At 40.1% G+C, this 21634-nt stretch overlaps 1 protein-coding gene and 1 long non-coding RNA gene across 2 annotated transcripts in view; both read right to left on the minus strand.

Annotated features, from left to right (window-relative positions):
* The window catches only part of EXT1 (exostosin glycosyltransferase 1), a 254859-nt gene that overhangs the window by 225783 nt on the left and 7442 nt on the right, over window positions 1-21634 (minus strand). The window lies entirely within an intron of this gene.
* On the minus strand, window positions 2446-13556 carry LOC118612044. Its single transcript, XR_004954711.1, has 2 exons — window positions 5352-13556; window positions 2446-5308 (listed from the first exon to the last, which is right to left on the minus strand). It is a non-coding gene; the product is annotated as an uncharacterized LOC118612044 (long non-coding RNA).

Genomic DNA, 21634 nt, shown 5'->3' on the forward strand with positions numbered 1-21634 from the left:
TGACACATTTCTATATGCAAAGGAAAAAAAAATAAAAAGAACGTTGCACAAAGGACGAACTGAAACATTAATCAGACTTTGAAAACACAAACTCAAACTGGACTCAATTAAGAACCTACTATGCGTAAAATTTTGCTGCCAAAACAAGAGTTAAGATTTTCAATTTCATTAAAAGAGAAGCTATGCTAAAAGCACACACACTGGTTCATGTTTTTGCTATAAAAGTTGTCATATGCTGTAAAAACGTTACTAAAAACATATCCCTCATAGTCAAGATTTTTCATGAGTAAAATTAACACCATTAGATGTATTGGAGAATCAGGAGAATAAAGAAGTCACCAAAAAAATTTTTCATCAAAGCTAATTTTGCATTTAAAAAAATAATTTTATGGGTATTAAAACCAACACACTGAAAGATTAGGAAAATTTGACCTCTCAATCTTTAAAAAAAAAAAAATTCAACTACAGTCCAAATAAACTGAACAAAGATACTAATTTTCCCACCATGTCCACAAGTCTGATGCTAACTTCCCTCTGTGCCCTCAGAGTATTAATTCCTTAAGTAAAACTTTTCTGGTAAAGCACAGAATTCCTTTTGATGTCAAAACCATAGAAAGTTCAAAGGTTAGCCTGCCACTCAACATTATGACTGGTCCAAAACCTGAACAGGAAACCCATTTCAAAACTTACCCATACAAGGTACTGCAGTCCCAAAGGGAGAGCAGCTGGTCATTGTTTCACCCGCTGGTGTTTTTGTACTTTGCTTAAGGATTTATTCAGAAGGGTGACAATGTCTACCACATCACCAAGGAGAAACATTCTTTTGGATACAAAGAATCTCGGCCCATTTCTTCTAACACTTTCCCCACCACTAATTACTTTCTCAACATTCTAGAAGGCTAAAAGAGTCTAGTCTAGCTGAATGGCCCAGGATTTAGCCTGCATTATATGCTATCTTGTACTTCACACCCCTCCGAAAATTAAAAAAAGAAAAGCATGAGCCACATTGGGTGTAGAGGGGTGGGGAGTGGGCATAACAAGATTTATGTGGGAAAAAAAATTACTTCAGTAGAACAGATGGATAGAAATGGCTAATTATATAAAAATGGTTTCATTTACAAAAGGTTACCGGGGCATATAAACTCAGGGAAGCCAGGTTTTGGCAGAAAGTGAGTCACTTGTTTATCCAATGAACATTCACTACTGACCGCCCCTAGGCACCCTTCTTGGCACTAAATGAAAAGACAAAAGTGGTGCATGTCCCCAAAGAGCTCACAGTGTAATTCGAGAGAGAGACCTAAACAGATGACTGTAGTAGAATTATAATACTGTACCATGAGGGGTCGGAGTGCCACGGAGTCCCAAAGAGAGAGGCCTCTGAACCGGTCAGTATGAATGGACAGAGGAAGGCAAGAAGCATTTTCTCAGAGTCAGCGCTACAGCTGAATCTTGAAAGAGATGACGGCGAGTAAAAATTTAGGAGAAGGTGAGTCTAGCGGTAGATGCTGCACCCGCCGTGGAAGCAGCAAATGCAATGATATGAACTGGAAATGTGAATAATCCACAGAGACGTCAGAGAGTCACAAAAGCAATGCAGAAAACTGGACAGAGGACACCTCCACTCGTCCAAATCGTCTGTGCTTCCTGGGTTGTGTGGCTGATAAATGTCACTTGCCTGTTACCAATGAGAATTTTGTACCATCCTGAAATCTGATCAAATAGCTGTTCCCTTGAAGTATAATACACGTCACACATTTTTTAAGCAATCAACTTCTACTATCATCTAATATCATTTTTTAGATTCCATATAAGTCTGGAAGCTAACAGATGAATTAAGAAAATAATTGCCTTTTCTTTTACCTCCCCATAAATTGGATCTAGCCATCAGCAAAACACACAGAAATTCCCTTGAAGAAGGTCTGATAGAGACTGAAACATTATTCTTGAAGGGAGATTGGTTTTAATAAAATACTTGCCATTTTTTATCACTTATAGTTTAAATGGTGCTCTACAGTCCTCAGGCATAATCAAAAAGTATGAATTTTTCTCTGAGGGTAGTTCTTTTAAAACTCAGACAATGATAATGCCTTCGAAACTGCATGGATTTTTGCCACCAAAAGATTCTGAGCAATGAAGAACCAAAAACTACGTTCTTAAATATATAAAAATCATACTTCATATACAATAATAGGGGGTGGAAAAGGTGTTGAGGCCACACGGAAAAGCTCATATGATCCTTATGAGCTGTGTAATGGCCAGGATATGAGACGGAAAATTCTTAAGGGCACATTCTTTACAAGACGCAGAACCACCTCATACAATGGGAGGCCACGGGAAAGTCAGAAAATTTTGATTCTAACTCTGGCTCTTCCACTAATTAATGCATCATCCCGGAGTCTCTGCTTTCTCACAGTCTAATCCTTCAGTGATAGAGCACTGGTTTTTTTTGTTTGTTTGTTTGGTTGGTTTTGTTTTTGGTCCTAAAATTAAATTGATAATAAAACTAGTTAATATTTAGGGGGGCATTTATCTTATGCCAAGCACTGTCCTTAATGCTCTCCATTCTGTATCTCATTTAATCTCACAGAGCAATTTTAATGAGACAGGTACTAGGAATCCCATTATATTGATGAAGAACACAGGAGCTTTAGATAGTTAACTGACATGAAAAGATGCCAAGACAGGATTTCCGCTATACTACAAACTACACTGTTCACCATCGAACACACTTAACTGCTAAACTCAAACCCTGACGTTCTCACTAAGTCATGCAGGTAAATCAGATTTCAGGGGATTTTTAAAACATGCTGTTTTCCTAAAAAAAGAAACATTTTTGCTGTTTTTCACACAAGATTGCCAAATGCGAATTCAGTATCCATTTGCAATAAAAATATTCTAATCTGCAATTTTCCACTTTGTTTTATCTCCAAGCAGGTATTTTCTACAACAGCTTCTGCTATAAAGTTAGGGGTGCTTCGGAATGCAATACCAGGTCACCCCCTGGGATGCCCCCATTTTCATTCCCAATGTCTGTAGATTAGAGTGGGTATTCTGGGACCTTTCTTTCCATAAGCCTTTCATCAGAGAATTAGTTCTGAAGAAGGCAGTCAGGGAGTGGACATCTGAGTAGCCCTCTCTTCCCTGGCAGTCCTCCTGGTCTGCGCAGTTCTGCTTTTCTCCCTGAATCCCAGGAGGAACAAGGTACTGCCACCATCATTTAATGAATTGGTGCTGGTGTGCCTTTAATAGCCCACTTTAATTGTACCTTCGTAGTTTCTGCAGAAGCCCCCCTACTACTAATGTATTAACAACCTCTTACCCTGTCCCTGGGGGATTTACAACTGCTCCATTTTCTGTTCTTTCAACCCAACCCCTATACTACTTGCCTTCCTCTTAACACAGTCACAAAAGCTGAGAACAAAACAGAAAAATCACAGGATTTTAGCGATGTGGTATTTAAGTGTATTAAATTATGGCATTTAATTTCCAGGGGAGGGGAAGGGAGGTCTTATAAGAGTGTGATTAATAGCATAAAAATGATACCATGCTTGCAGCCACAACTGTGAAACAAGAAATGTTAATTTTTAGTTATTTTAAAACCATAACATCATCAAGTCCATTATAGAGAGCTGACGGCTACTTCTGACCTCAGACCAAGACAAGTGGATGGCTTTTCTCACCCTAAGATACCATGCCAGGCCAAAAATAGCAAAATGTATTAAAAATAGATGTTTTAACTGAGGCCTGTTGTGTTTAGGGATGTGTTTATTTCTAAATTTTTACATCATGCACCATAACACAATGCAAAAAGGACTATTCTCAAGTGGTAAATCTCACCATTGTCCTAAGGAGTATTGTTTCATACCTGGAAGGAAAATTTGTGTTTCTAAAACTAGACACCATCACAGAGCATCTTAAGATTATAACGAAAAACCTTTTGACTTTATTATTTGGAAAATTCTAAATTTGTTTTCCAATAAGATCTGTCTGCCTTTTCTCAATCATATCAATGTGAACAAAACTTTCCAAAAATAAAACCATTATAAAGTCATAGTGAGATCAAGTATGTTAAAACAAAAAAAATTGTATCAAATGTCCACAGTTTTCTTTTTTTAGCAATAAAGGAATGGGCTAACTTAAGGATATGTGGGTGTCAATATTCTCTACAACAAAAAAGTTTCAAACTTACAGATAATCCAACCAAAAACACTATCTTAGGCTAACTGTAGTTAATACTGAGCTGACCATATTTTTAAAAATCCAACTTCAAATAACTTTCTCATTACTCTCCCATACCTACATCGCCAATCACATCTTTGCTGGCTGGTCTTTCCAACTTCATTTAATTTCCCTCACTCATTCTAAAGTTCTTCTGAAACTGAAAACAGAGAATTAAGTTTGCAGTGAGGGAAAGAAACCTGAAATCTCAGAGCAGTGAGGCTCGTACTAACGATGAAACTCTTCCAATCAGTTTCTCAATCCGTGTTACCAAGATACCCTACGGAGTGTGGTACTTACGGCTCGAGAAATTTTTCTACTTCCAAGAGCTGAGTGACAAGGCCAATCAATAGTAGAACTGGTAGGGCTTCGGGAATAGAGAGACAGACTTTCCATCCTTATTTGAAGCATATAATTTGATAAAATTCCTTCTCAGGATAAAACAATGCTTTTAGCTAAACTCTGAACTTGAGTAATCTAACAACCAAGTTTGAAATTTAAACTTTTGAATGAGCCTGATACACGAAAAGCACTTAATAAATACACATTCAATGCATGAATGAATAAATCTGCTGAACAGTCCTCTGGACAATCAAAGAACATTTATGGGGAAAACTGTTCTACTAAATACTCTCCATCTAGTCCCCACTGTTCCTATTAGCTGTCATAAATATATCTTCTTACAATGTGGCCAATCACTCAACAATCACCTAAGTGTTTAATAATTCTGGATGTCAAAGCCTGCCTGGCCCTAATCCTATAATCTGAATATAAAGATCCCAAGAACTAAATCCCAGCATCAAACACACAAATTTCCTGCCTATGCCCTAGTTGATACCTCCACACCTCCCTTCCTAGCCTAGACTCGTTTAACTGGCTCCTAAATAGCCATTCTCATTCCAGTGTCCTCACTGCACAGCACATAGAGTAAACAGCTTGACAGAGGTTTTCTAAACTCAGGAACCAAGCATTAGTTTTTACTCAATTGTTCTCAATTAGAAAGAGGTGAAAGAGAACACCATCACACCAGCAGCCTGCTTAGTCCTAACCGACGCCTTCTCCCTGACCTAGTACTTCTGTTAAGGTGGACCTTGAGGCCTTCTCCCTGACCTAGTACTTCTGTTAAGGTGGACCTTGAGGAATGCACATTAGATTGGGAAGAAAATTGAAGAAATATGCAAATGACTGGTCTTACCACCCATGCTCTCCCAGACAACCTAAATGGTGGGGGTTCAAGATGCCCCACTTGGACCTGCATGAGAACCCAGACCAAGGCTACTGGGTAATTATAGGGTTTACAGAGCACAAGATACAAAGGACTTTTCTGAGCTAGATTAACTAGGACTTGCTGAAGAGACTGTGTTCTAGATGCTACTACCTCTTCTCATCCACTGCAAGCCCCCACATCAGAATTACTACGGAGCACAAAGTCTATACTACCTGCCGTGGTCTGAATGTTAGTGTCTCCCCAAAATTCACAAGTTGGAACCTAAGCCCAAGGTGATGAAATTACAAGATGGAACCTTTGAGAGGTAATTAGGTCATGAGGGCAGAACTCCCATAAATGGGATTACTGCCCTTACAAGGGGCTCCAGAAACATCCTTCTCCCCTTCCACTATGTAAGGACATAGGGAGAAGTTGGCAGTCTAGCACCCAGAAGAGGGCCTGCACCCAAACTCAACCCCCTGATCTTGGACTTCCAGCATCCAGAACTATGAGAAATGCATCCCTGTTGTTTATAAGCCTCCTAGTCGTGGTATTTTGTTATAGTAGCCTGAGCAGATTAAGATACCACCAGTACTTGTTATAATGCATCCTGCTCAGGCTTGGCTGTGTGCACATCCTCTCCCTCACCAGACCACAGACTGCAAAACTGAGGGGATCTGATATTCATTCAACAATTCAGCAACCAAGTGAGAAAGCTGGGCATATTATAGAATTCAGTTGTTGTCATGCTTGCCTGACAAGCATCAGGGTCACTTGTATAATCTTCAAGACACAGATGCCCAGAGCTGAGGTCCTCCAGATGCTGAGTCTATGCACACTGGTGTTTTGAAAAGCCCCTGGAGGACTCTGCAAGCACAACACAGGTTAGACCCAGGGGGTGGTGTCAGGTAAGTGTACAGGTTCCAGAGCCCAAACTGATCTGGGGTCAAATGCTAACTCTGTCTTATTCTTTCTGTGACTCTGAGCAAGTCATTTAACAAATCTAAGCCCTCACTGCCTCATATAGAAATAGAGATTGGTTTAATGTTTACCACATTAAGCACAGTACCTTCCTGGTAGACAGTTAAGTGCTTAACACGTCAGGAATTTGGGCTCAGGGCCCAAAGCACAGTGCCTTCCTTATATAATCCATACTGCACCACAATAGATGTTAATTAAATGGAATTCAAATGATATTTTATTCCTAACAGAGTTATAGATTTTTACATTGTTAAACAGATATATCCTTCTGCTGAGATACTGTTACAAGTAGAGGTAGGGTTAGGGGAAAATGTGTAGAAAGCGAAGAGTCTATTCAACTTATATATTTAACAAAACAGAACTTGGATGCCAGGTTTATGCAGTATGGACACAAAGATGCTGAAGCTATTAAAATAACCTATGTGTTAAAGCTTTGGTCACATTTCTCTCCCCCATGGGAACAAGAGACAAAGGGTGAGGATGAAGAGCAACACCTTCGGCATCGTGATACCACTGGGTGCTGCCATTTTGTCACTGAAGTCATATACCATAGCTTAATCGATGGGCAACATTTTGAGTGTCATTAGAAGCTTCATCAGAAAGTTAGTGTTTCCTTCAGACTTATTTAAAAGTATTTAAAGGTTCGTTTTTTGTTTCTTTCTTTCTTTCCTTTTTTTTTTTTTTTTTTTTTAGTTCTTTTGTCTTGGTATTTTTACACGAGAATATTTTACATTCAAAGTCTAGTGGAAGACAACACCATTTCTACAGTGGCGGTCACTGGGGGGGGGGTGAAATAATTCACTCAACAGACATTCACTTTACAGCAAACTTTAATGGAATGCATCTATTATATAATTGGAAAATAAGAGCCACATAGTCACATGTATTTATCTGTCCGTGTGTGTGTGTGCACTACTTCATTTAGGCAAAAAGCAGTGTTTTTACTTAAAATAAAATGGATTCTTGTTTCAGAGCATTAAAAAAGGAAAGCTTCATCCATTCTCCATTTTCACAGCCAACAAATTTGGTGTTTCTGTGTATCTTCCCTTATAATCTATTTTAAAGAAACAATTCAAGCCCAAGAAAAATAAAAGAATCCCATCCTTTAGATGAATCTGACTTGTAAATAAGGAAAGCTACTAAGTCCTTAGTGTTTTTGGTCTCTCTGTAATAAACACTATAAATAATCTCAGAATAAACTGCTCATCTGCCTCTCCTCAGTGAAGCTTCATTTCTAAGGAAAGACAGCACAATATCTGGCATAATCTCTGGCATCCGACTCTCTCCTCTTTAAAAAAAAAAAAACAAAATAAAAGGTGGGAGGACTAAGGCTGTTGATCGAACAAAATGGAGAGTCTGAGAACTGAAGCACTCTTGTACGAGGTTCAGGTATCATCTATCATTTATATGGCTAGTTATAGTTATCAACTGCCTAAAGTTTTGTGAAATCACACCACCGAATTTTCTTTTCATACCACCAGTACCTTTATGGAGTTGGGGGCCTCTTTAGGGAAACCATTTTAGGGGCAAGAGTACAGAAACAATCCATCCCGAAAATGCTTTCTGTTCTAAGCACTTGGCATAAAGCTACTGTGTCCACTGATTTCACACTGTGGCCTTCCAGACATCAAGGAAACACTCTGAATCCTAAGGACTAATTGCACATCCACAGACTTCCTCTTCTACAGAGCTTTTTAATTGGGCACTTTGAGTTGCCAAGTGTGTTCAAAAATGGTATTTCAGATGAGCACAAAAGTGACTGCAGATCTAGAATTGGAATATTTAGCCTCCCTTTGGATGAGGAACCGATGCCCTTATTTTAAGCTATTCATTCTCCAGTAGATGACAACATGAAGGGGGAAACCAAGTATCTGTGTCTACTTAATTCAGCTCGCATTCATGATAACATAAACGTTTCAACGCAAAAAGATCTAAAATTAAACATCGCTATTCAGACTGGATGTAAATATTAGATATATGTACTTTTACTTCCTGTAAGCAATTAGCTTAATAGTAGACAGAAAGGAATAACTATTTAGGGGCTTAATTTGGGGTTAGACTCAGTAATTCTTAAAGCCTCCCTTCTCCAGCTAACTCCTGTGCTTTGATTCCAAAGAAAGGGGTCGATATCACATACAAGACTGCAACATCACACAACCACATAAAACTGTCATCCTGAAATACTGCGCTGCATGATTTTGTTACTGCTTCTTTTATTCTTGCAGCAATGGACACACAACCTCAGAGGATGAATTCGCCACTTCAAGGCTTATGCCTACCGCTGGACAGAAACAATAAAAACAGTCTGGGGAACAGGAGCCCCCAGGGATGTAGGCTCTGCCATCCAATCTAACAGCAAATCCACCTCTGAAATTAATAATTTTTATACTTCCCACTTCTGAACTGTCTTTTCCACAGATGAGAGTATACCTCCATTCCTAGGAAGGAGTCTAACCCTGAAATTAAATCCGATGCTACAAAACCACTGAGTTAAATTCTTTCATCAACTATTCATATACTAAAGCTAAAACCTTAGCTTCGGATATGAACATAGTTTTCAAAATAACTACCAGGTATTGGAAGGGTTCTTGAACGAAGGACCATAAGGCCTATAAACACTCCAAAACCCCATGTGAAAGTCTAAAGTGTACTTTTCTAAAAGATTTTAGAATCCATCGAGTAGTCTGTTACTTTAAAAATTCAGCAACTATGAAATTGTTTCTTTAATTATGGGGGAAAATCATAAATATATTGAATAGAATATAGAATAGAAAATATTTTGTTCAATCTAATGTGTTTACCTAGAAGGAATATGATAACAAGCTTTTATCATATACACTATAAAAGAAAAAAATTGTTTAATAAAAGATAAGTTGGATTCACACATGTAATTGGAAAGCTTTTGTTATCACTGTTATGTATTAATGGACAAAGATTCTTTATCACATTCAACAGAATTTAAAAACCTGGTAGAAACAACCCATTCTCAGGCTTATAAAACAAGCCTTTACAGATAATTACGTTTTATTACTCTCCATTTTATGAGGATTGTGTTATACAAAACAAATACCAGATGTCTATTTGTTTTATTCATTTCAGGGGGAAAAAAATGTACAAGTACCTCTGTGAATAGAACTGCTTTTAATTAAACACAGTGCACAACGAGCACATAAAAATTAATACTGTTTGAAGCCAGCAGGTAGAAAGTAAATGTATCAGGCAACAACTGCGGAATACCCCTTTTGTTCTCAGGCTGAGTTGAGAAAGGAAACATTGCCAGGATTATTACTTGGGGCCTGAAGTCAACAAGAGATATTCGAACAAGGTCATTCATAGACTTGTTTGGGGGAAATTAAGGCCAATGTTCATGGAAATATAAAGCCTGGAGGTGAGGGGAAAAAAAATCAACGTATTTTATTGGCATCTGGATTAAACCAGAGCCTGGATCAGCCCTCCTTTATGAAATCCGGTGAGTGCGTTCTGACCCATTAGAGTACAGCTGTTGAGATGGAATGAACCAGGTTCATTTCTGCTGCATCAGAAAACTGCCAACTGATTTCTGGTATGGCTAAGACTCAACCTGCAAACACTTAAAAGAAGGAAATGTCATACAGTGGTTACCATCTGATTAATATACCCATGCTAAAAAGAAAAAAAAAAAAAGTGTTGGGGCGAGGCAGAGAAAAGAACAAAATTTGGTCATTTTTGTTCATACCCAAAAGAAATAAATCATATCTGTTCAACTGTCAGTTGAAATCAAAAAGTAAAAATTCAGCACGTAGCATTTTATTCCCACAATGAGAAAAATGTGGTATCCTTCTTTTACTTTTTTTTTCCCTTCGCTTTTGCTTTGTTTGCTTTTGATCAAATCACAGTAAAACCCACTCAGTAGCCTGGTCCTAGACTTTGATATCATCTAGCCCGTTATGATTTATACTCACTAGTACCAAGAGAGAAAATAAACAGACATTTTGAAAGCACCATGTGAAGAAATGTGAAGCAGTTTGCAATTGTATCTGGCAATCAACTTTCTGCAAAGTATACTGACAAATCTTTTCCAAATCACACTCTCTTAAGGGGTCAAACCCTACCTTCGACTACTGGATAGTCTTTTTGGATAATGGATTTTGATCTTCAGGCTAAATGGAAAAAATAAACTGTATTTTATTTTCATATTAAAAAGCAATTAAAGTCATTTTTTTCACCTTTTAAACAGAAATAGACAACTGAGAAAATAAAGCTTTTAAAATGCTAATCCCCACCCCCAAAAAATTCATTTTGGTTAAAAAAAATTAGGGTACTCCTCATTCTGAGACCGAGGATCAGGGTGACCATACAGAGACTATAATCAGAATTAAATGCCACATTTTATACTCTGTTATAGTCTAATCAAATGCTTATTTCAAGTTTACATCTATTAAAATGGGAGATGTATATATACATGCACATATACGTATATACACACAAACACACTGACATGGAACAATGATTGATATACGACTGAAAAAAATTACAAAATGGGATATATATACAAAATGGTCCTATTTTAAGAATAATTAATATGTTATGTGCCTAGAAAAAAAGAAACATACACTCAACTGGTAAAGGAAGTAAATGGGAGACGTATTATAGGTGACTTTCACTTTCTGTAATATTTGAACTTTGAACGAGGCTCAAGGATTACTTCTATAATCTGCAATCTGGACTTCTTTTTTTTTTTTTTTTTTCAAAAAAAGGTTTTTTTTTTCTTTCAGAACATTCACCAGATTGTGGTTTATGCTGTAACCCCTGGGTGGTTCTGTCTTAAAAGTTAAGTGTAAAATCGAGCTTCTGAGATGAGCTAAACAGCTTGACTTGAATGGCAGGTAAAAGATAAGGAAGAGTCTGGAGACAGGAAGAGTGTGAGTGTGCGCCCATGTGAGCACACGTGTGTGCCCGTGGGAGCACAAGCCTTCACAGGAGGAAGGGTGGGTTACTGAAAAGGTAGTAAGTAAAAGGAGGGAGCAGAGAGTATGGTGGGGTGACTCAGACTGGAGGGAGCGCCTTCGGACAAAGAAGTGCCTCTCATGGTCCCTTTATAACCGCAAGAGAGTACCTAGGAAGAAAGATGTGGAAAATCCATCCTTGTCATGCTTGTGGGAGATGCCAGGCGCTGCTCCACAGGGAAGTGTCAACTGAAGGTCTGCGCCAAGTGGATGATCTGTGGGAACTGAAATCAGCCTGTGGGAAACCATGTCCCTGGTGGACGAGGCCACAGAACTGTATGCCCACCCTTCCTGCCTCTGTGTATGCTGTGGGGTTAGAGTCCTAGAAACCCATGGACCACAGGAGGCTGGCTGAGCATGGCATTCTGGTGCCCCCCTTGTCAGCGGCCAGTGGGGATGGAGGTTCTGGTCCGAACAGCACAGCAGGTCCCCTCCTTGGAAAGAGCAGCTGAAGTGCCCAAGGAGTGAACACACATGCCTGAAGAGTTCCACTGTGATCGACTTTAATGACTTCACTCTCAGTCGGCACCCCAAAAAGAAGCCAAGGTCCAAAGCAAGAGAAACTGCACCTGGCCAAGACCTGAGGCCCATCTTGGACGATACGTGTGGTTCAAGCGCCATAAAGCAGACTTCTAGGGATGGTACAGAATTATGACTGGGAAACTACTCATAGCTAAAATGACAATCAAAGCCACAAATTATCTCAAAGCTGTAAATTGTCATCTGATCTTGGTAAATCTCTAATTTCACTCCTACTGTGCTGTTCCTCAAGGTGGGGAGGTTTTTCTAAACTTCTTTTTTCTTATTTTTCTATTCACCATGCCCTTTGGACTGTTTATTCCAAACAAAATTTTAAAATTCTAATACCTCAATTCCAAAAGTCTTTCTTTCTAGACTATAGGCCACCATGACCTATGACACTCATTTAACAGGTATTTCTTAAGCATCTACTACATGCTCAGCACTGCGCTAATGCCTGGGAAACATTAAAAACAAATACATAAGTCTTGAGACAAGACTTACAGATTTACATCTAAATAGAATGAAAAGTATGAAGCATCCAAATAATTCTGTGATTAAAAGATATGTGGAGGCAACTGGTTGAGAGAAAGAACTCATCAGGTTCATCTTTCCACCATGAAAGGAGGTGCTGTATGTATACTTTGATCCCAACATTTTTTTTTCTTCTGTCTGGCCCCTTTGATCTATATTTGAAGAAGACTATGCTAAAGGAAACTAAAAAAGAGATGAAAAATTCCAGAATACGTCTCCATCTGTTTTGGTTCTAGAATTTCTAGATTAAAGACAGGACAGGCTAATTAACTAAGGACCTATAAAGCGTGATACCACTGCGGTGGGGAGGGGGGCAGGAGGGGTGAACTCCAGCATGTAGAGAATGAACCTTTACCGCAAAAGGTGTGTAAACCTACAGAGACCAAAACTAAATAATAATACAAGATAGGATGATCTGAGGGTTAAAACTGCCCCGAGTCTAAATTCCAGAATTTCCCCAGGCCCGGATTGACAAGACATACGGAGGACCCTCAAAGCCTGCGTGCCCAGAACTCTAAAATCATACAAAGTGAGAGACTAGAGGGAGGAGAAAAACTTCAGAGAGTCCTTCTACAGGTGTTATAAACAAACTTTTACATCACCTGCACAGTGTGGACAAAGAAATGCTTAATCAAGGCTTTGCTGATGAGGCTAGTGATAAGCATGGAACGCCCTGGGCTGTTCTGCTATCTGAAAAATTACTAGACTGTTTTTATACCCCCGAGAAGAACTCAAATGGCAGGCTTCAAATGATAGGCCTTACACCATCTCCTGAACAGGTCCAAACTGAGAAAGCCTGAAAGCCGCCATACCTGGGCATTTCAAAAGAGAATATTTTAGACTTTCCAAAACACGTCCAAAATACCCAATTAAGTCACCTCATCTAATTAAATGAGTTCATTGGAAATACGGTATGGCATTTTTATCTCACTGCTATGTGAATCTATAAGTCGGCTTACTGAGGAGAAGAAGGGCTGTTTTTATTTTGTGGAGAAGAAATAAGAGGGCATTGAGACAAGGAGAGGAGGACCAAAAAGGAAAAAAAAAAGTAGTATTTGATTTTTGGTAGGAAATAATATCCAACGCTGACCCAAAAAATGTTCCCAGAAAAAAAAAAAAAAAAAATATATATATATATATATATATATATATATATATATATAAAATATTGGATTTCGAATATTTACTCCACATGCAAATACAGGCCTATAGTCACTATTGTATGTAAAATACACACCTTCCTCTCGTCTGGAGCCAAGTAATATCAAACTTGGGATGAGACCAGGAAAGTCTCAGGTTACTCATATTTAAGAAACTATTCACTAGAGTCCCTTTTTCAAAAGCTGCTGCTGGAGGAGTCTATGTTTCTATGATTTATGACAAAGACATAATCTCGTTCTAACAGTTTTGGGGTTTTTTTTTGGTTTTGTTTTGTTTTGTTTTTTTTTGACACAGTGTAGTTTCAAGGAACAGGATTTGACCTGTGGCACATCCCAATCACACCGCAAGCCCTGACGGTGTGGAATCCAGTAGAAATCAGATCGTGTCTGGATTTGGTGGCAGAAAAGGTATTATAAGAAAGCTCTTACAATGTGTTTGTTCAAAACTGCACCTGGAACTCCTGAGAGAAAGAATGAAACCCTAAGTTACAACACATCCCAATCCTCCCAGATCTTCAAACCGCAGGCTAAAATTTCCTCCCTGACATTCACGCTGACTGCTGTTATAAGTTCATCATCAAGGACAGTCACACACACTGCTTTGACTTAACATGCAGAAACGGTACAGAGGTCCGGGTCCCGCTGCTGTTGATAATGCCATCCTAAAGGGAAAGTTGTCGGTTGTTAATAGCCATGGAAATTGTTCAAAGTAGAAAGTTATTCACTGTTATCGCTTCCTGATTTGCTAAGTGCCCCATCATAATGGGATCAGGTAGGTTGGCTACTTGAATTGCCAGAAAAGAAAAAATAGTTTCATCTTCCTATCTTGTGCAGGTTTATCTCAGAAAGTCATTTCAGGTGATCCCACGGGCACATCTGCCACCTTTTTAATGCATTTTCAAGAGGCAGGAACAAAAAGATCCATGTGATTGCTCAGCTTCACAGAACTGGTGGGAATATAATACTTTTGTAAAAGGAGAAAGAATCTTGTTTAAAGACATAAAGTCATATGAGTGACATGCACCCTCGGTTGAACAATTTATGGGTAATGAAAATCTGCATTGTGGCAACAGTTACAACAGGTGGTTGGGATTCTGGGCACATGCCAAACCACCTCAGCTTCTACACCACCGGCAAGCCACTGTATCACATTGCACGTGACAGTTATAATGAGCTGTAAACAGACAGGTCAAGTGAAAGAAATGAAATTAAAACAATGATAAACACACACAAGGGGTAAGTCTGAAATTATAGGAGTCTGAGAGTCTAACATGATAGAACAGACGGAATAATGACAGTAACAATGGTTATTTATCAAATACTTACTACGTACCAAGTACTGTTTTAAGAATATTACGTGTACTATTACTCATTTAATCCTCACAGTAACAACCCTCTGCAGTAGGAATTATGATTATCCCCAGTCTGTAAGTGAAGAAAAGAAGGCAGAGAAGTTGCCCAAGGTTTCACAGCTGAGCCACCACTGGAAACCAAGCCGCTAGTCTCCGGGGCCCAAGTGCATGGCTGGAAATCCATGGCTGGAAACCAGGAGATGTGTGTCCTCGCCCCGATGCTGCTCACACAGGCTCCATGACCTTGGGCGGCTTGCCTAACCTCCCTGGGTCGCTATTTCCTTACCTATATCAACAAGAGTTACACTAAATCTTTAAGGTCACGTCCATGTTCTCATTACTCTTCTGTCTAGACAAAACTGCCCGAGACACCATGATAGCGTGACTACACACCAAGCTCCTGTCCTCAGACAAACATACGACCGACACGCAGACCGTACCTACGTACCTGATAGCCAGCAATGAGTTCATAGGTCTCTGTACAGGAAAACCAGATGAGGAAAACAGAGGCCTAATGAGCCTTAGCCACCACCACACCCTAGAAGGTCTACTCCACCTAGTGACTTTGCAGCCATCGTAACATCATAGCAGGAAGCACGATGCACATGTTTGTGGTGAGGATGGTGCAAACTGCACACAAGAAGAGGACATACAATCATGTGCCGTCCGTAATAGTTGATAATGACCATAAACGACTATGTTATCAGTTTACGTATTTATTAAACTATACTTTTTATCATTAGAGTGTACTCTTTCGACTTACAAAAAAAAAGAAAGTTCGCCGTAAAACCATATCACGTTATGTCAGCGGCGGCCTCACACGTCTCATCTACCACGTCTCCTGGCTGCGTCATTTTCCCGTGTTTGATTTAACCTCATCTTGTTTCGCACAGTAACGTGCTGCACAGGCTCGTAGCCGGGGACCTACAGGCTATACCACACGGCCTCGGTGTGCAGTTGACTATCCCGCCTAGGGTCGTGCACGTGCGCTCTACGAAGTGTGCACAACGATGAACTCGCCTAAGACGCATTTCTCACAATGGATCCCGGTCATGAAGAGATGTGTGACTGACTACAGAGATGGCAATGCTGCGCTGCATATTTGCAAGCTGCTGAGAGAGCAGAACTTAAAAATTTGTAGCTCTACGAGGTGATGGATGTTAACTAAACTTATTGGGGTACAAAAGCATTTTGCAATATCTACATATACCGAATCATTATGTTATATGCCTAAAAAACGAGTTTACCTTGGTATTTAACTGTTTTGCTCTCTTTTATACTACTTAGGCTACTCAGACATGGCCAAATCTAAAATAAGTGCAAGAAAATACTACTCTATCTTTTAACTGTACTAAACATTCAGGTACTTAAATTCTAGCTTAACATAAAATACTGTTCAATTTTTTAAAAACATGTAATATAACTCTACAATATAAATACAGAAAAAATTATACATTTCCACTCTTCGAATCAATAAAAGACTGACTGCCCTACATTTACGGGTCTTCAGCATTACCCTTGCATACTTAAAAATCTAGTTATCATAAAAAGTGTTGCTTAAAAGTGGCTTTTTTAACACAGTGTGAATTTTAAAGGAGCATGAAGCATATAGGAAATGGTATTTTTAAGAAAAATTTATTCTCTGCCTCTTAGTAAAGCAAAATCATTTCAGTATTAGATCCCCACTGATTAGATTTTCAGATTGGTTCAGATACACAGACCTAGAAATCATTTGGGAAAATGACCTTACCAAGCTTTGTAAAAACATAAAACATAATTCATACTTAATCAAGTGTCACATGACTACCACCAAATCTGAATCAATTTTTAAGACCTAGTAAGAAACCAAGTAATTGTGATACAGTATCCTCCATTTTATCTGTACACCTTGAGTATTTTATTCAATATCCTGTGCCATTCCACAAGCTAACACAAACAAGCCAGGAGATTTTAAATTCAGGAAATGGAGGCCAGTGGCAGAAACAATGGTACACCTTCCCTCTGCTTTTTCTTCCCCTTTGCTTTTTAATTAAATGGTAAATCTCAATATGAATTCATTAGAAGCCTGATAGCTCAATTAAGCACTATGTCACTATATACTCTAGGGCAATGCTTCAATATCAGTTAACAGAGTTTGGATGTAACTTGAGCAAAAAATGTAAGCCAAAAGTTATATTCAACCTACCATTTGGGAGAAAAATTACAATTAAGGAAGGACAGAAAGTCCCAATATCTACAGACTGTTAAAATTAAATGAAAAAAAAAAAAAGACCATAATGGTCTCCCCTGTAGCAATAAATTCTTTAGATTCATATTACGCAGTAAACCCCCTTGGATCATTTTAATTTGGTTTCACTGATACTCCTATCCAACAGAACAGTAAGAAGGACGGAGGGAGGGAGGGAGGGAGGGAGGGAGGGAGGGAGGGAGGGAGGGAGGGAGGAAGGAAGGAAGGAAGGAAGGAAGGAAGGAAGGAAGGAAGGAAGGAAGGAAGGAAGGATGGATAGATTAGGGCCAGGCCCCATTTTCAGAAGCTCCCCAGGTTGATATTCACCACTTTAACTCCTTTCTGTTACTGCTTTTCTTCACAGCACCTGGCACCTTGTAAAAAGAGCCATAATTAGCAGGGTATCAGTCTCCAGCCACTAGACAGTGAGCATCTTTAAGGAAGGGAGGTGTGACTCTTTTGCTCACTGTTGAATCCCCAAGGCCTACACAAAGTAGGTGTCCAATAAGTACTTGTTGAGTAAATTAATAAAAAAATCAACAAGAATCCTCTCATCAGGGCCTGTACAATCTACTGGAGAAAGAGGAAAAAAAAAAAAACAGTTAAAGGAATATACGACCACAGCTGTGGCAAGTATTAACTGTTCTGCATAAGAGCACATACTTGGAGAATTTGACCATGCCTGAGGCCATCAAGGAAATGACAGTGGAAGAAGAAACATGGAGCTGGGGGGCAGCTTTCTAAGACAGAGGGAAGAGGGGTTGTGAGAGAAGGAGGAGGAGGAATAACGTGGCTCTGCCACGGGGCTGGGCATGGAGAGGCAGGCAGAGCCGGAGGGCTCCACCTCCACACCATGAGAATGAACTACGAGAAGCCTCCAAGCTGAATTCAGGTACAAAGGTGGCATGGTCATATTTCTCATCAGTGGTGCTGTGGACGATTTCCACCAATCTGTCAGGGTGCTGGAACGTATTTAGAAAGTGTGCAATCCATCCTATACCTCCACCCACCAGCTCCCATCCTGGGTACTCGTGGGAATATGGAAAAAAGCAGACTAATGACAGGCACCCCAACATAGCTTGCAGGGCAACCCCTAAGCAACAGATCAGATGACCCTTCACCCCCTCATGGTCCTCCAGTCCCCAACCTCCATATGACACGACACCTTGGGCAGGCAGACCAGCTTGATCCAGGGCCATTTTCTCTACCCGAGCAAACGGCCCAAGTCATTCTGGGCCCCAATCAAAACCAGCTACCACCACAGGCCCACACCACAATACCAGGACACTTTTTAATTTTTATAGCAAGTGCTCATATGTGTCATAAACCCCCAGAAATCCAAATTAGCGACAAATACCAGGAGTCCAGTGGTAACTCAGAGGAGACTCCCATGCACCTGGAGTTCTTTGGAAACTTGCTAAGCGCGGTAGACAAGTTTTCAAATGGAGAACTTATTCTTAGGAGCACCAAGATATTTTCCTTTTAACCGTACAGGAAAAAAAGAGTTATAAAATGCATCCCTTGTTGCTCTACTTTCTTAAACAAAGGACCGTGTACACAAGTGATGGCTCAGGGCCAGCACTGTACTGTGATGTGCTTCATCAAATATTTACAGAAGCTCAGGGTGGTGACAGGTACGGTGCTAGGTGGTGGGATTTACAGGCACACTCCTGAAGAGTCTGTAGGACACCCTCTCGGGCGCCGGGCCAGCTGTTCTTAAATTGCAGTGCTTCTTTGCTTCTTCTGGCTGTTACATTTATAATTTCCTGGCCTGCTTCTTTACCTTTGGGTTGCCAGCTGCCCCTTCTTCCCAGATCGGTCTACAAGAATCCCTCTCTCGAAATTCACTGCTTCTCATCTACGGTGGACTGTGAAACCAGATTACCAAACTGGTTAGAAATGTCTCTCCAAAGGAAGATTAAATAAATTCCAGGTGAGAAACCCGAGTGATACTCTATAAATCAATCATGCTATTGTTTGTGAGTGTGTGGCCTTTATGATATTAGTTCCAGCTGTGCAGAAGCCATGGTTAAAAAAACGCAGGTTCAGAAGTCAGATGGCCTTGGTTCACATCCTAGGTGGGTGCTTTTAGGCAAGTCACTTTTAAAGATTCTCTGCCTCCGTTTTGCATCTAAAATGAGTTTCTTCCTGCTAGGGTGGACATAAAGATTAAAGAAGATACTGCCCATTACCCAGCACACGGTACACTCTCAAGAAATATTAGCTGCTATTGCTATTATCATCATCATCATCAACTGGGCTCAAAAATGTCAGTGCCAACAGGATATGGCTTGCACAGTGCGTGCCACAACCAACTTCCCCTAACCACAGTCCCCTGTTCCAGGAAGCAACTTTAGGCTGTTCTTTGAGAAAGGATGGCCACCAAGTAAATCAAGAATGGCAACGTGACAAAGCAGCCTTTTAATGGATGAGGTGACCCACACTCAAGACACGGCCTAATATGAATAGCTCTCGCAGAAGGAGTAGTGGTCACCAGCAAAGCAATCAGGCTGGTTTCCTCTAGGGCCTGGAGAGGCTTCAGGAAAGACTTGCCAGGAGTTGGAAGACACACACAGGAACAGGGGTGCTAGCCAAGCGAGACATGAAGGCCCAGTGTGGACAGAAAGGAGCTGTGCTGGGTCCTGAGAACTAACCGAAGCAGTCCAGTTCCATTTTTGTCCCATGTCCCCTTACAATAATAACTCCTATCACCTAAGGTGGTCTGATTTTTGCACTTTGCAACCTAAGAGCTTGAAAGGCTACCGAGTAGCTGAGCTGCACGCAGATGAGGTGTCCCTCTAAATGTCACCCTCAACTGGTGAAGGAATTAAAGTCAACTGCAAAAGGGGAAACCTGCATTTTTAGAGCAGTCAACCAGGGGACTCGGGAGAAATGGACTCAAGTTAGTGCCCGACTGCTCCGGGGACCACTCTCCACTTGCTCCGCCCTGCGCCACGCTACCAGCAAGCTCCAGCTTGAAAGCCCCATGAAGGTCTTTCCACAGCCCACATGAACAATGGCTATGTCCCTGGTGCAGAGTCACAGGCTCTCTTCTAAAGGACTTCCCAGAAGACGAGAAGGGGACAAAATCCCTACAAATCTCACTGCTGTTCAAAGCAGTTACCATGCAAAGAAAGCCTTGAATACAACTAGGCATAAACTGTTGGTTCACTTCTGTTTTGTCTCAGTTTTTAAATCACTTGTAATTGTCTCATTTGCACTTGAAATCACAGACCTTCCACACCTGGATGCCCAGAGGTCAAAGCCATGCCCCAATTCACCTCCAATGGACCGTGGAGTCAACAACCATAGAGAAAATAGAAACAGGGCCTTGATTAACCGACAGGTAGCTAAAAGAATGACATCAACCCGGGTTAAGCCTGCAGATTCTGAAATTCCAGGAAAAGCTGTATACCGCAGGGAGAAAGAAGGCTGAGGATGCCTGCATGGTAAGAAAGGCGTGGAGGTTTTTGGCTCCAGCAAAAACAAAACTTCAAAGGGAACAGAAGTGGGAGCTTCAAAGACCCCCTGCAGGACCAATTAACACCTACAAATGTTTATCTAAGCAGTCATTTAATGATGGCTACTCAACTAAAATAGCTATTCTTCCAAAAAGACTGAGTGGGGGGTGAGGGAGAGGAAGTTCTGTGTCGTCTTCTGCAAGTGACCCTAGTCAAGAAGAAAATGAATACTCTATGCACGGAAATTCACCAGATTTATTTATAATAATAAAAATAAAAAAAAAGAATGGGGAACAAGTTAAATCTCTGAGAAAATATAAATGCTTAAATTATTGTACAGCTATGGGTTAGAAAAAATATGCATCCATTAAAAATCCTCTTTTAATATTATAATGATTTTCCTATTTAGTAGATGAAGAAAATGCTCTTGGATAATTTTAAGGAAACAGTGACATGCAAAAACACATTTAAAGTCTGACTTCAAGTTTATAAACTGACTATGACGGTGAGAGTGTTTTGTTCACCGTAGTGGTCCCCAGTTCCAACGCCTATGTGTCTAGCACAAACAAGGCACCGAAGGGAAGTGTGTTGAATTCATTATTTACTTCCTGTTAATGAAGTAATAATTAACACATCTATACGAGGTACTTAGATATGAGGTAAAAGGATCTAATAGAACTATATATATATATATATGTTTGTGTTATTACAGGCTGACTACACTGTTTAAAATTAGTAGGGAGCGCTTATCGAGATTAGATGAGAAATTCATTTTCATATTCATAACTTCTGTATTTTCCCAGTTTTCCACAAAGACAGACGGTGTGTAACGCTTATCATTTTTTAAGCGCTGTTTTTCATTACAGAGCCGAGGACCTGACAGCCGTGGTATGGTGTGTTCCAGAAACCCGGCCCGTTCTACCAGAAATGAAATCTCCCAGTAGTTCCGCTATTTCTGTTGGATCAGGGTCCACACAGAAGAGCCACTGC

The sequence above is a fragment of the Rousettus aegyptiacus genome, unplaced genomic scaffold (assembly GCF_014176215.1).
Source record: "Rousettus aegyptiacus isolate mRouAeg1 unplaced genomic scaffold, mRouAeg1.p scaffold_m13_p_15, whole genome shotgun sequence".
Classification (NCBI taxonomy): domain Eukaryota; kingdom Metazoa; phylum Chordata; class Mammalia; order Chiroptera; family Pteropodidae; genus Rousettus; species Rousettus aegyptiacus.